We start from the raw sequence: 15,696 nt of genomic DNA, 5'->3' as shown, positions 1-15,696 counted from the left end.
TGCTTTTTGAAAGTCCATATAATTGGCAGTCTGTTCTCCTTTTATCTTTTATTTTGTTGATGTGTCCAAAGAATTCTGATAGGTAGTGAAACTCAATTTTCTTTTGCAGAAGCTATGCTGTTTAGTCCCTACTATATTGTGATTGTGCAGGTCTTAAAATTTTATTTAATATTTGGTTTTAACAAGCTTATGTGGTACTGAAGTAAAGGCTTCCTGACATAATTCCCCAGATCACTCCTATCCCCATTTTTGGTACTGTAAACATGGCCTGGGATTATATATTTCTGGTTCTGCAGTGATATCCGCTACATACACTTATGTGTATATGTACATAAATAGTTTTTGAACAAGACAAGATAACATAAGAAAATATCTGCCATGTAGTAGTGATTTATATCACAAGAACAAAGGCACAACTCATGCTAACTTGTCAACTCGTCTTTTTTTCCCTCATCTCTCTTCCTCCAGTTCCCACCTTGGTGAGCCTTACATGCGTCTTGTTTCTTTGATTACTTAAATTCCTGAGTTTTCCCTGACTGAAAAATCCTGGCATCCTTTTTTTTTTTTTTTTTTTTTTTAGAGTGGACCTTTTTGAAACTAACTTTGTATGTGTTTACTTTCCTATTTAAATAGGTTTAATTGCATATTCTGCTTTTCATAAGTACTATACACTTCTGAAAATCAGGCAACTTTTACAAGTCTTTAAATACAGCTATAGTTTCTTATACCAAGCGACTGATTATTATGATAGGATTATTTTCATTGAATGGGTTTTGGATTAGGCTTTATGTTTGAAAATGTTGGCCATTGTTTTTAAGTAAGTCCATGTCTGCATTTCTTTCGGGATGTGATTACGGATGTCCCAAAACTAACTCTGAAAGCATAATCAGAGTTTGATTTTAATAATTTCACTTTACAATAGAGCTGATTTTTGACAGAAAAACCACGAAGGGGAAAAATCAACAATTTGTTTATATAACTAGCTTTATAAACAATGAAAACCATGTTACAAAGATTGAAAAATGAAATCCGAGTATTGGATAAGTGGCAATCAGTCAGAATTCTGTAGTTAACTCACATCCCTCAAAAAATTCACCCTTTAAAGAAAAATCGTATTAAGTCTGTCAAAATGGGAGTTATAGGTCAATTAAAAAAATAGAACTGGAAATAATTATATATCAGGGTACATGGCATGTAAAATTCAAAATGACATAGAGCCTCGATGCTCCAATAGTTCCTCTTCTCAGCTGAGGAATAAAGTGTTGAAATGCAGTCACCACTGCATGAAAAACAAATACAAATTAAAGATATAAAACAAAATGATTGGGAGAAACTGAATCACTAACTTATGCTGCCAAAGGCAGAATTTCTGGTCAACCTGAAATGGAGGACCGTGCTTAGTCCTCAAGTTTCCAGCAACACCAATGGAGTTTTTGGAATTCTGTAGGTAAGAGGAGTAGCCCATTTGTTAAGAGAAAATTACCAGGTAAGAAATTTTCCATTCACCTATCCTAAGTAATGTCATTAGCTGAGAAATTTCTGTCGACACTAGCAATGTTATAATTGAGCTGGCAAAACTAAAGGAGATGACTGGTTTTTTTCCTTTAATCTGGCTTCCCATTACAATTGGGGATGCTGCTCGATCTACTGGGACTCAGCCCTGGTATAAATTTAGTACATCTGTCAGAGGTACAGTAGGGTAGAGGTTTCTTTAGAATTGATAAGAATGCTCTGCTATGGTTTCATCAATAGATGTTTCTCTTTGGTTGACTCAGAGCTTTGGAGTGACTGGGCATCATCTCAGTTAACTGGTCTGTCTGTCCATTGACCTAGATGTTCTAGAGAGTACTTCAGCATGTTGAAAACTTAGCAAGAACTTTCATATGGAACTAGAAAAGGAGTACTTGTGGCACCTTAGAGACTAACCAATTTATTTGAGCATAAGCTTTCATGAGCTACAGCTCACTTCATCAGATGCATACTGTGGAAAATACAGAAAATGTTTTTATACACACAGACCATGAAAAAATGGGTGTCTATCATTACAAAAGGTTTTCTCTCCCCCACCCCACTCTCCTGCTGGTAATAGCTTATCTAAAGTGATCACTCTCCTTACAATGTGTATGATAATCAAGGTGGGTCATTTCCAGCGCAAATCCAGGGTTTAACAAGAACGTCTGAGGAACAGTGGGGGGGAGGGGGGCACGGAGGAATAAACAAGGGGAAATAGGTTACTTTTTATAATGAATCAACCATTCCCAGTCTCTATTCAAGCCTAAGTTAATTGTATCCAATTTGCAAATTAATTCCAATTCAGCACTCTCTCATTGGAGTCTGTTTTCTAAGTTTTTTTGTTGAAGGATAGTCACTTTGAGATCAGAAATCGAGTGACCAGAGAGATTGAAGTGTTCTCCGACTGGTTTATGAATGTTATAATTCTTCACATCTGATTTGTGTCCATTTATTCTTTTACATAGAGACTGTCCAGTTTGCCCAATGTACATGGCAGAGGGGCACTGCTGGCACATGATGGCATATATCACATTGGTAGATGTGCAGGTGAACGAGCCTCTGATAGTGTGGCTGATGTTATTAGGCCCTATGATGGTGTCCCCTGAATAGATATGTGGGCACAGTTGGCAACGGGCTTTGTTGCAAGGATAGGTTTCTGGGTTGGTGGTTCTGTTGTATGGTATGTGGTTGCTGGTTAGTATTCGCCTCAGGTTGGGGGGGCTGTCTGTAGGCAAGGACTGGCCTGTCTCCCAAGATTTGTGAGAGTGTTGGGTCGTTCTTCAGGATAGGTTGTAGATCCTTGATAATGCGTTGGAGGGGTTTTAGTTGGGGGCTGAAGGTGACGGCTAGTGGCGTTCTGTTATTTTCTTTGTTAGGCCTGTCCTGTAGTAGGTGACTTCTGGGAACTCTTCTGGCTCTATCAATCTGTTTCTTCACTTCCGCAGGTGGGTATTGTAGTTGTAAGAATGCTTGATAGAGATCTTGTAGGTGTTTGTCTCTGTCTGAGGGGTTGGAGCAAATGCGGTTGTATCGCAGAGCTTGGCTGTAGACAATGGATCGTGTGGTGTGGTCAGGGTGAAAGCTGGAGGCATGTAGGTAAGAATAGTGGTCAGTAGGTTTCCGGTATAGGGCGGTGTTTATGTGACCATCGTTTATTAGCACTGTAGTGTCCAGGAAGTGGCTCTCTTGTGTGGACTGGACCAGGCTGAGGTTGATGTGGGATGGAAATTGTTGAAATCATGGTGGAATTCCTCAAGGGTGTCTTTTCCAGGGGTCCAGATGATGAAGATGTCGTCAATATAGTGCAAGTAGAGTAGGGGCGTTAGGGGACGAGAGCTGAGGAAGCGTTGTTCTAAGTCAGCCATAAAAATGTTGGCATACTGTGGGGCCATGCAGGTACCCATAGCAGTGCCGCTGATTCCACCATGATTTCAACAATTTCCATCCCACCATCAATCTCAGCCTGGTCCAGTCCACACAAGAGATCCACTTCCTGGATCCACTTTCCTGGAGATCCACTTCCAGGCCTAACAAAGAAAATAACAGAACGCCACTAGCCGTCACCTTCAGCTCCCAACTAAAACCCCTCCAACGCATTGTCAAGGATCTACAACCTATCCTGAAGGATGACCCAACACTCTCACAAATCTTGGGAGACAGGCCAGTCCTTGCCTACAGACAGCCCCCCAACCTGAGGCGAATACTCACCAGCAACCACATACCACCAACCCAGGAACCTATCCTTGCAACAAAGCCCGTTGCCAACTGTGCCCACATATCTATTCAGGGGACACCATCACAGGGCCTAATCACAGCCACACTATCAGAGGCTCGTTCACCTGCACATCTACCAATGTGATATATGCCATCATGTGCCAGCAGTGCCCCTCTGCCACGTACATTGGGCAAACTGGACAGTCTCTATGTAAAAGAATAAATGGACACAAATCAGATGTGAAGAATTATAACATTCATAAACCAGTCGGAGAACACTTCAATCTCTCTGGTCACTCGATTTCTGATCTCAAAGTGACTATCCTTCAAGAAAAAAACTTAGAAAACAGACTTCAACGAGAGACTGCTGAATTGGAATTAATTTGCAAATTGGATACAATTAACTTAGGTTTGAATAGAGACTGGGAATGGTTGATTCATTATAAAAAGTAACCTATTTCCCCTTGTTTATTCCTCTCCCCCCCACCCTCCCCACCACTGTTCCTCAGACGTTCTTGTTAAACCCTGGATTTGCGCTGGAAATGGCCCACCTTGATTATCATACACATTGTAAGGAGAGGTTTCAGAGTAACAGCCGTGTTAGTCTGTATTTGTAAAAAGAAAAGGAGTACTTGTGGCACCTTAGAGACTAACCAGTTTATTTGAGCATGAGCTTTCGTGAGCTACAGCTCACTTCATCGGATGCATAGCTATGCATCCGATGAAGTGAGCTGTAGCTCACGAAAGCTCATGCTCAAATAAACTGGTTAGTCTCCATTGTAAGGAGAGTGATCACTTTAGATAAGCTATTACCAGCAGGAGAGTGGGGTGGGGGGAGAGAAAACCTTTTGTAGTGATAAACACCCATTGTTTCATGGTCTGTGTGTATAAAAACATCTTCTGTATTTTCCACAGTATGCATCCGATGAGGTGAGCTGTAGCTCATGAAAGCTTATGCTCAAATAAATTGGTTAGTCTCTAAGGTGCCACAAGTACGCCTTTTTGCGAATACAGACTAACACGGCTGTTACTCTGAAACCTGTCATATGGAACTGCTATTTGCCACACCTTATGATCATTCCAGGAAGCCATGTGTTTTGCTTTTTCTTTTAAGCAGCAGTTAAACCACAGTTCTTGAGTGAAAAATAGACAGATCTTTTTTATTATCACATTGCTTTCACAGCTTTACATTTTTTCTAACATTTGAACTTCACCATAAGCAAAAAAGCAAACCACATCCACTTGTTTTTCATATTATGCATGAAGGAGCTTACTGATAACCAGATGTGATGAACTTTATGTTTAGACTTGCTTTAATATCTTGCTCTTCGTATCCTTTTATATGTAGATTTTCACTTTTCAAAATACTGTATTGCATTACACAATTTGTTCTCATCTGTACCAATTGATGACAGATCTCAACTCATCCCTTCTCGTCAGGTGGAAATTTTTTGCCTTTCTAAAAAGCAGGTGGTTTGCCAGTTTCAATTACTAAAGTTTTCCATTACATCTATGAGTTGAAATGCTTTAAAGTGTGTATAATGCTGATTCTAAAGCTCCAGCAATGCAATTTTGCCAATTAAATTGTGTATATTTTTTGTTTCTACTCTATTTTAAGGTGCCTTGGTTTACAATTTTCAAAGCTATATTGCGTTTGTAATTGTTGGAGAGTATGAATTTTGTATTTTTGCTGCGACAACTCCTTTAAAGGAAACTATTACTAGAAAATTGGAAGATGGAGTCTTTCCGTTTAAGAAACAAAACGTTTCCTATTACTTTCAATAGCTATTACTTGGGAAAAAGTGGTTTGCCGGAAGGTATGATCTAAAACTGAAAGGTGACATTTTCTATTTTTAAATGACTTTCCTTACAATGTCTACTCCTTCATCTCTTGCAACACTATAGAATAAAAGTATAATATCTTCTTGAACTCCCCTTGTGTCTGATGGGAAAATGATATGCAGGACAGACAGACAACAGCTGACTTTGTATGTCTGACAGAAAGCAGGTGGTACACTGTGTGAAACATTTTGTGGTCAGACTCCAGAATAGCCTGGGGCTGCAGAGTTTCAGGTGCCTGGCATCTTTTCCTTTTTCTGGGATTCATTTGTAACCGACCAAGCAGAATATCTGGTTAATGATAGGTTTTTATTATGGTATGGTAGCTTCAGTTTTTATGGATCTGGACTAATAGTCTAGAAGCAATTTCCAATCACAACTTCTTCCCTTTTTCAGTCTCAGGCATTTGTGTTTGGGTCACTCTATCCATTTGCAGAATTCGAAAGACATTGTGTCATTCAGAGTTCTTTGGGTCCCTGCTTACAAGCCATCAGTTTTTTCTACTCCAAAGAGCCTTAGGTTTCCTTCTTAATGTTTTGAGATTATTGGATTGCTTTTTCTCTTTTTGATGGTTAGCGGAAATGGATGATGACTGGAGTAACCCATTTAAAACTTGAAATAACCAACTTTTCTTTTTAACTTATCAGAAAAAAAGTTATGGATCTAGTCAAAGTCTTGGCCAAGAAGCAAGCTGTTAGACTAACGTCTTCTGGGAATAAAAAAGCAGTATTGCTACATCAGCACGAGAGCTGCAAATGGAACAAAAGGGGCGTCTTAAATCCATGCTGAACGTAGAAAAGTGACTTCATAGGTACCAGTGACATTTTACCTATGAAGTCTCTTCAGAAAAGATTTTATAGAGAGAAAAAGTAAAGCAAATCTTAACTGACTTTGCTATTTCTTTTATAGATTATTCCTGAAGAAGGCTTCATGGTTGAAATGTCACTGCTTAACTTTATTTTCCATTTTCAATGTGAATTTAAGATGGCCTTTTAGTTCCAATCTCTCATCCGGTGTTTAACTAGTCAGAAGAACAATCAAGCTAGATTCCATCAAATCTTCCTCCTCAAACAGTATTGGAGATAACAATAGGGGTAGGGGGAAATGTTCATCCTAGGGAATTTAAATGGGAAGAAAGTGAATTCTGAAGAATCTCTATCAAGATGACATCTGCAGCCCTTCAATCTGTGTAACATGAACAAAGCTGTATGCTTCTGTTCCTTTCTGAGTTTAAGAAAGGTGAATCTGGAGAGAGTTGTTCTAAAGGAAGAAGCTTTTCTATTAAGATATCGGGTAGGACCAAAGAGTGTTTTTTTATATGATTGTGGTGAGGGTAATTTGGAGGGAAAGACTAACTGTATAGTTATTAGGGATTGAGAATGGACATGTTTCATATAGTAAACTAAGTATATTATGTTATGACACCTGATTACTAAATAATTAAACTGTAAAATGGCAGTACTAATGAAATTGTGCCCTAAATGCTCAAATCTGTAGTAACAGGAATATTCAATACCAGACGTACAACTCAATTCAGCATGAAGACATCTTCGAATTAGTAATTTGTAATCACTCCAAGAATAGGTCAGTAAAAGTGTTATTCCCACTGCATTTCATTACCATATATCCTAGTCTGATTAATCTCATCCCCTTCTCACTATACCTGCAGCAGAGCCGGGCAAGTAATTAATTGATTTTGGCCTCTCTGTCCAGACAGATCAGGAATTTCTCAAACATACTTGTTAAAAATTACCAGGGAAATTGCTCTGTAGCATGTTTATAAACAGTTCTTAGTGAGTATTCCATTCTCAGTTTCTTATATTTTGATTGCACATATAAGACAAATGTCTGGTTTTGCTGCTTGATTGAGAATACTTTCTTTAGACTCATGATTATGGATTCAGAATTCACTTTCCATTAATATTCTTTAATATCTACTTTTAAATGGTTGTTTGAGTGAGTATTCCTGTTTTTACTGGCATCTGCTAGAATATTTTAAGGAAGGAAATACAAAAGGATTGTGACTATAGTCAAAGTAAATTTGTTTAAAAATTTTGAAGAATATTCTTGGGAGGCTTCCTCTCCTTCTCCATCCCCCCCCCCTCCCCCCCCCCCCGCCAATTTTCTCCTAGCTCTGACCAACAGCAGATACTTAGGGTATGTGGAGACTAGAAAAAGTGGTGGAGGTTAACTAACATACTGTGGCTAAACTACCTTTTTCTCAGTCCAACTGCAAGATAAACACCTCGATTTAGCTGGTCAAGGTTGACCCTATGGAAATTGGCAAATTTGAGCTAAAAGGAGTTTATCCAGCATCTAGGCTAGGAAAAGGGTCAAGGTTAGCTACATGTTAACTAGACAACTTTTCCTAGCCTAGATGTACAATTAAAATGCAACACTCATCCTGAGCAGGAATTATTTTGGAAAGCTGCAGTGCTGTTCCCAGACCCTAGGGAGTGCAAACTTTGTATGGTGTACTTTTCACCATATGCTATGTACTTAGACACAAGTTGGCACATTAAATTACGTATTTTTTTTCTTTTAAATTTCATTTCAATTGTAATATGCATATCTACATAAATACACCAAAGCAAAATACTTTATGGTAGTTACAAGTAAAATATGACTGTTTCAAAGATGGTGTTCTTCAATGGGCACATGTAGGGTATTACCTTATGAAGGGTATAATGTCTGGCCACGTCTGGAAAGATAGGAAAGGTCAGCAGAAGTGAAGACGTTTCTAACCTTGAGGAATTATCTTATTGGGAGCATAAATCAGAGATTTACATTCGTGCTTATCTCAAATGAGAATTTCCTAACTAGATTTTATAGCTATATTATTTAAGGGCTAATATGTTCTCAGTCTCAATGCTACTTCAATAAAGTTTTTGGCTTTGGAGAATTTCCTTGCTCTTGTAGAAGGATGTCTCTTTTAGGGTGTACAGTCAGTTTCAGATACCTTGACTATACGGATATTCCTAAAAATTCTCTTCTAAAAACCAAAACACAATTCTCTCCTACCCAGCCTCCCTTTAAAAGAAATTGACATTTGTGGCTACTTTATTGTTCATCTTCTTGGTTTCTTTCCCAGACTTTTCTTCAGCTTGTCTTATATTAGCTTATCCTTGTTTTCTTATCCTTATTCCACATGACTTTAAGAATGCCCCTATTGTTAAAATATTCAAGAAATTGGACAAATCATTGTGCGGAAATTACAGAGATATTGCCCTCTTCTCCATCGCAGGGAAGATCCTTGCCCGGATCCTACTAAACCGCTTTTTCCCCCTCGCTGAGGAACTCCTCCCCAAATCACAGTGTGACTTCAGGCCACCCTGAGGCACAACTGACATGATGTTCATGGCACAACAGATTCAGGAGAAGTGCAGAGAACAATGCCAGGAGCTGTTCATGGCATTCATCAATTTAACTAAGGCCTTTGACTCTATCAATAGTGATGCCATATGGCAGATGCTGTGTAGGTTTGGCTGTCCACAGAAATTCATTTTCATCATCAGACTATTCCATGATGGGATGATTTGTCACCATTCATCCTTCACACTGGTGTCAAGCAGGGCTCTGTCATTGCTCCTATGTTCTTCTCCATTTACCTTGCTGTGATCCTGATTCTCATCTGTGACTGCCTTCCTGATGGAATTGGGATTGAGTATTATATGGCTGGTCAACTCCACAATCTCAGACATCTCCAAACAAAATCTAAGATTTGGCATCACTGACCTTCAGTATTCAGATGACTGCGTCATTCTCGCACACACAGAGGCCAACGTGCAAAGTTCCCTAAATCTTTTTGCAGATGCTTGTCACAGTCTGAGTGTCTGTCTGTCTCTCTCTCTCAACATCGGGAAAATCAAGGTATTCCATCAGCCCTCACCTGCACAAACTACTCTTCTTCATACTCTACAAATCACCATCAGCGCAAACCCCTGGAAAATGTAGACCATTTTCCATACCTTGGCAGCCACCTCTCCCAAACACCCAACACTGATGTAGAAATTGAATATGGGATCCGCTGTGCCCGCACATCCTTTGGAAGACTACTCAAACAAGTTTTCAATGATAGGGATCTGCAAACAGGCACCAAGATCTTGGTTTATGAGGCAGATGTCATCCCCACCTTTCTCTATGGATGTGAGTCCTGGGTAACCTATAGATGACATCTGAAATGGCTGGAGTGGGTCCAATAGCACTGCCTCAGGAGGATTCTCAGGATCAACTGGGCAGATCAGCGTACTAACATCAGCGTTCTCTCTGCAGCCAACATCAGCAGTATAGAAGTGCAGGTCATGAAACACCAACTCCGCTGGGCTGGCCACTGTGTACATATGCCTGCCACTCACCTCCTGACGCAAGTACTCTATCAGTTAAGTCAGGGAAGAAGGGCTCGCATAAGTAGCGGAAGCGCTTCAAAGACGTACTGAAAGTACACCTTAAAAAGGGAGGCATCAACCCAACCAACTGGGAGGACACAGTGCTGAATAGAATACAGTGATGCAACACCACAGCTCACTTTGAGGAGAACAGATGTGCTCATGAAACAGAGAAGTGACAAAGGAGGAAAGAAAGGGCACAACAGTCCAGCCAACAACTATGTCTCCTCCAAGATTACACCCATCACTTCTCTGGGAAAATCTGCAGGGCACGAATTGGGCTCCTCAGCCACTTAAAAACCCACTAATGAACCCCCTAGGCAGACATCATCCTCGCATCGAGGGATAGCCAAAGATCCTTGTTTTCCATAAATGTGTACGCCCATGCTAGCAAATTATGTTTATAAACTTGATACTAAAGTAAGACACTTTACACAGCTGTCTGGTGACAGATTAATGTTGCTGTTGATTCTGACACCAATGGAGTTTGGTGGCATCTTAATGTAGGTAATTAACACTGACGTAAATCTGTGTTTTGAGACAATTTACAGCAAAGGGCAATGCCTCTCCTTGTCTCAAAACCAGATAGGACAAAGGCTCCAGTTGAGTACTGTAAGTACTTCCCAAATAACTTGAGCATTTTGCAAGGTAGTTCATCAGGTTAAGATAGTTTAATTGGATGTTGGAAAGTACTAGGGGCCCATCCTCGGCTGGTGTAAGTTGTCATAGCTCCATTGAGGATCTGCCTCGTTTTAACTACAGGCAGAAAAAAGCTATGTTTTGTCATCTACTATATAACTCTGCACAGAGTGACCTGTATGTATAACTCTTTCTTCCATTTTTGTCACATTGCACCTGCAGGTCTTCGCACATAATTAGCCACATCAGAAGAGCAAGATACAGAGTAAGCACACAGTTTTGTTTTGTTTTTTTTGCATAAGGTAATATTTTCTTTTAAAGGCATTGCTTTTTTTTTTCCAGAGAAAATCAAAGGGTCATGATCAGCCACTTATGGAAAAAGATAAAATTAGTTAAGAAGATTACTGTGTTCATCCAGAAGAATACTATAAGTGAAGAAAATACATTGCTTAAAGCAGGTTCCAGAGCTTTGTTCTGTACAGTAGGGGCATCTCTGAGGCTCTTTCACTATGTGTATTGTACAGACAGTGAATGTAAATTTTTTTCATTTTTACTTTAGCCTGGATAGTTCTGATGGTGGCTTACAAGCGGAGACCTTTTCAGGGCCGAGAAGGAAAGGGTGCATTTGCAAGTTTCTCCCTCTATCTATAGACACATTTAGCCACAAACTGTTCAGCCAGTGTGGTTTTTTTTTTAATTTTCTCTGTATAAGCAGTGTTTAACGGGAAGTATTACAAAGCTATAATTCGAAACCCTTTTGGCCTTTCAGCTGATGGAATGTTACCTTCAATGAATTGAAAAAAAAGGCAATCCCCATTACCTTTAGAAAAGTAGTCAATTGTAGGTTAAAATACACCAACTTCTAGGTTTCTTCATTAAAATTTTGCCACCTTTAGGAAGGGGTCTAGTGGAAGGTACAGAGCAGAAAGATTTTCACCTGGGGAAGGGGAAATGCCGGGAGGTGTTTACACGATTTAACTGATATTGAGGAGGGTGAGAAAAGAGATTACACAATTTCACTGTGGCTGAGCTGGTATTTGGGATATCACAGTTTTGACATGAAATGGGAAAATCTGCTTTGGTGAGGATCTGGGAGGTGGGTTGGGGTGCCTGGTTGTCATTTTTGCCGTAGCAAGGAATGTCAATCTAAGAAGTGGATAATACGGTTTTGCCTGGACTGAGGTCAGAAATCCATTGAGACTATGAAAGAGTGCCTCACACTTGGCAAAGAATGCAGAGGGTGGCTCTTGCCCAGATTTTGACTTGGCCTGAGATGCATCTGGGTTTGGGGAAGGAGGATTTCATAGTTGCCACTTGATCAGGGATTTGTGGAGGAGAGTCCAGACATGTTTTTGACAGTGGTCGAAAGACTCAAACCATGTAATAAGACCAAACTTAATCCAATAAATAAAATGATTCCACACACAACAAAACGTAAGAGCCCCATAACCAACACACCAGAAGCCCTACTGTAATATGGAATAGAGTAAATAACATTAGGAAGCAAACTATAAACCATAAAACTGACTTAAATATAAAAAATCTAGTTATTAATAAGGTAGGAAATGCTGTGCTGACATTACTTGTATAGGGGAAGTTAGGACATGCAGCTCACTGCTAGGATGATGAGAGATCGACCTTCAGCAGTGGAACTTCTGTTAGTGTGTTTTTTTTAATGCTTATCCAAATTAGAGTTAAAGCCTTTTGAAGTTTGCCCATCAGAAGTTTAAATGTGCCACATTGCTATAAAAGAGAGGATATCTTTGCCACTGTTACAGGGCTTTGTCCAAAACATAATGAAGTCAGAGGAGTAAAGTTCTGGAACAGCCTTCCCAGGGAAGCAGTCTTTTCTCAGGCAAAAGACATCTGGCTTCAAGACTAAGCTTGATAAATTTATGGAAGGGATGATATGATGGGATAGCCTAATTTTGGCAATTAATTGATCTTCAACTATTAGCGGTAGATATGCCCGATGGCCTGCAATAGGATGTTAGGTGGGATGGGATCTGAGTTACTACAGAGAATTCTTTCCTGGGTGTGAGTCTGACTGGTGAGTCTTGCCCACATGCTCAGGGTTTAGCTGATCACCGTATTTGGGGTTGGGAAAGAATTTTCCTCCAGGGCAGATTGGCAGAGGCCCTGTGGGGGGTTTCGCCTTCCTCTGCAGGGTGGGGCACAGGTCACCTGCTGAAGGATTCTCTGCACCTTGAAGTCTTTAAACCATGATTTGAGGACTTCAGTTGCTCAGACATAGGTTAGGGATTTGTTACAGGAGTGGGTGGGTGAGATTCTGTGGCCTGTGTTATGCAGGAGGTCAGACTAGACTATCAGAATGGTCCCTTCTGACCTTAAAGTCTATGATTCTATAAAGTCAATGGATGCTTCCCTATTGAATTCAGTGGGCTTTGGCTCAGATCCAGTCCTGTAGTCCTTATTCTTTGAGTGGTCCCATTGGCTAGTATTAAGCCATGCTTTTCAGCTGAACCAGTCACATGAGTAAGAGATGCTGATTTGGACTTCGTAACTTCTCTGACTGGTGACAGTTTTCTTCAGAAGTCTTTGGGATGTGCACCCTATAAGCCAGGGGTTTTCAACCTTTTTTCCTTTGCAGACCCTTTAACATTTTTGAATGGAGGTGCAGACCCCTTTGGAAATCTTAGACATAGTCTGCGGACCTCCAGGGGTCCATGGACCACAGTTTGAAAAGCACGGCTAGAAATAATCATTATTAGAAGTCTGGTTAACAGGCAATGGCCATGATTCTGAAATTAGGTCCACGCCGAGCATTATCGCAGTCAGCAGGGCTCCATGTGGGATTCAGTAGCAGGATAAGGTCCCCAAGTGCACTTGCAGGGTTTATAGTGGAAAAGGGATTAGAAACTTCACTTACAAAAAGAGAAAACCCTGGAGTCTGTAAAGAGCAGCAGAAATTGCACGGAGACCCTAGCACTATAGGATCTGCAATTTTTTTTAGCCTGATTAATATGCTGGTGAATATGGGAATAAAAAGACACACAGAAAAGGAACAGGAGTGGTGGTACTGTCACTGAGTAACACAGATCATAGTTTAATACAGATCAAATGCTGAATTCCAGCTGTCTGATTTCAAAACATCAAATAAGGAATTGATCTTAATAGCTAAATGAGAGGTTTTAACCTCCTGGATTAAATATAATAAGGCAGATATTTTAATATCTGCTCTTTCTACGGTAAGGTTAATCAGACCCTTTCAAATAATTGGGGCAGACAGCACTGTCGGGGTACTCTTTCCAGCCTATGGGTCTTAGCTATGCTAATAGCACTCTGATCATTCTTTCTTCCCTCATCTGAACCTGTAGTCACGGCAGAGCAGTCAATGCAGCTGTATTCATGCTACTGCTGCCATATTAAAGCTTCCCTTAGGTGCAAGTTAGTTTAAAAAAATGAGCTGCATCTTCTGTATAAACTCCGAGCTTGTTTTTGGATTTATTGATTAATCACTTCAACCCAGGAGCTAGGTCTAACCTGCTTTTATTGGGTGGCTTCCCCCCCACCCCCTTTTCCTATAGCATTGTCAAATGTTTGTCAGTATTCCAGAATATGCAGATTCTGGGAAATCTCTCCTGATCTGGTGAACTCTCCCATTTAATTATCTTACGGACAAAGGAGATGATTGTGAGGGGGAATTACTATGTGAAATTGATGCCTTTGATTTCCTAGCTGAGTAAAGATGGAAGTGTGATAAATTATTTTGATGTTTCCTTGGAAGCAGTGAGATTCCATTTGGGGCACTGGAGAGCAACTTCATCACTGAATGAAAAGCAGAGAGCTAGAGGGGAGAAAGATGGTCTTGTGGCTAAAAGATGGACTGGGACTCAGGAGATCTGGTTTCTGTCCTTGACTTTTCCATTTATTGTTTTCCTGAATGACCGTGGCAAGTCATTTAGTCAGTGCCTCGGTTTCCCCATCTATAAAATGTGGAAGGGAGTTGGAAGTCCTAATTCATTAACGTTTGTGAGGTACTTTGAACTTCTCGGGTGGAAGGAGCTATAGAAGCATAAAGTATTGATTTATGATAAAATAATCATGGTGTGATTTTGTTGCAGTATCTTGAGGTTATATCTTGATTTTGATAAGTAATAATAATACAGAAATGCTAATTTTTTTTATTTCACTGTCCATGTTCAAAGCCCTACACAGTAGAGACATTAACTCATTTGAGTGAATATTGTTTTTCATCGTTAAGAATTTCTTATGAAACAACTGTATCATTAGCATGCTTCTATGGCCAAATTTTCAGAAGAGCAGGGCCTAAATCTGAACAAAGAGTTGCTGGGAGTTGAGCATTTCTGAAAATCTGGCAACTTAATTTTGGTGCTTAAATGGAAGTGGCTACTTATTTAGTTGCTGAAATTGGAACTATTGGGAGCTGAACTCTTGAATATCTGGCCCTTAGTATATCTGGACTATGTCTTATCTATAGAAATAAGAGAATACAATATTGTCTCTGCTAGTGATGATTCCCATGGATGTTCGTTGTGGGTGAACTTATGTTCCATGCAGCGTATGCTGGTCCATGCCTGCACCCTGCTCGTCCTCGTGCTCCAAACTAAGGGCACAAGGGGTGGCTCGGGCTAAAAGCCTCTCCAGTTCCTTTCTGTTGCCCTGGATACAAGGATTCTGGGAGTTTAGACAGAGGTTGCCTTTCAGGGAAGAGCCTCACCCCGTACCCCCCCAAGAGTGTTGTGAGGAAGAGGAACAGCTGCATCATCTGGTCCCACCTGTTCCGCTTTCAGCATTCTCACTATTGCCACCAGATGATAGATGATTTCAGGATGTCCTGAGCAGGATTGTGAAGATTTTCCAGAATTCCTCTAGAGGAAGTGCAGGCTCTTACACCCAAACTCCTGGACATCCTCCAAACTACAGGCTCTAGTGAGGTGGTGCTGCAAATGAATGAGGCCATATTAGAACCCGCTTTTGACGTTTGGCTTATCCCAGCCACCTAAGGCTCTGACTCAAAAAAGGACGGAGACAAAGTACTTTGTCCCATCGAAGGGGGGTGGAATATTTGTTTTCTCATCTCCACTTGAACTCCCTGCTGGTCCAGGCTGTCACGGAAAGTAGC

The sequence above is a fragment of the Chelonia mydas genome, chromosome 9, assembly GCF_015237465.2.
Source record: "Chelonia mydas isolate rCheMyd1 chromosome 9, rCheMyd1.pri.v2, whole genome shotgun sequence".
In the NCBI taxonomy this organism is placed as follows: Eukaryota; Metazoa; Chordata; order Testudines; family Cheloniidae; genus Chelonia; species Chelonia mydas.
The sequence above is the reverse complement of the archived record's forward strand: the minus strand, read 5'-3'. Positions refer to the sequence as shown.